The sequence below is a fragment of the Nanorana parkeri genome, unplaced genomic scaffold, assembly GCF_000935625.1.
Source record: "Nanorana parkeri isolate BGI_ZX_2015 unplaced genomic scaffold, ASM93562v1 scaffold3383, whole genome shotgun sequence".
Classification (NCBI taxonomy): Eukaryota; Metazoa; Chordata; class Amphibia; order Anura; family Dicroglossidae; genus Nanorana; species Nanorana parkeri.
The window spans coordinates 14,740-14,972 of NW_017309651.1; the positions used below are offsets into that span (position 1 = coordinate 14,740).

The 233-nt window shown below is 48.5% G+C and overlaps 1 protein-coding gene across 1 annotated transcript in view; it reads left to right on the forward strand.

Annotated features, from left to right (window-relative positions):
* LOC108803091 (zygote arrest protein 1-like) overlaps window positions 1-233 on the forward strand; it is a 14,549-nt gene that overhangs the window by 13,701 nt on the left and 615 nt on the right. The gene's annotated exons all lie outside the window — the stretch shown is intronic.

Genomic DNA, 233 nt, shown 5'->3' on the forward strand with positions numbered 1-233 from the left:
CTACTATGGTGGTTGTGAGAGGCGGTCTTGCGTAATAGTGGCCAGGAGGGGTTCTGGGACATTATCTAAGACCACCCCTAGTGGCTCCCATGTTCTAGGCCATAGATGAAAAGCTGGGTAAGGTCTTCACTTCTGGTCTTGAGCTCCATTTGTAGTCTTCCTTTTACTGAAGATGCAACCACTATGTAAATCCAAAATGTATGGGGACGCCACGGCTGGTATGTCTCTGGTCA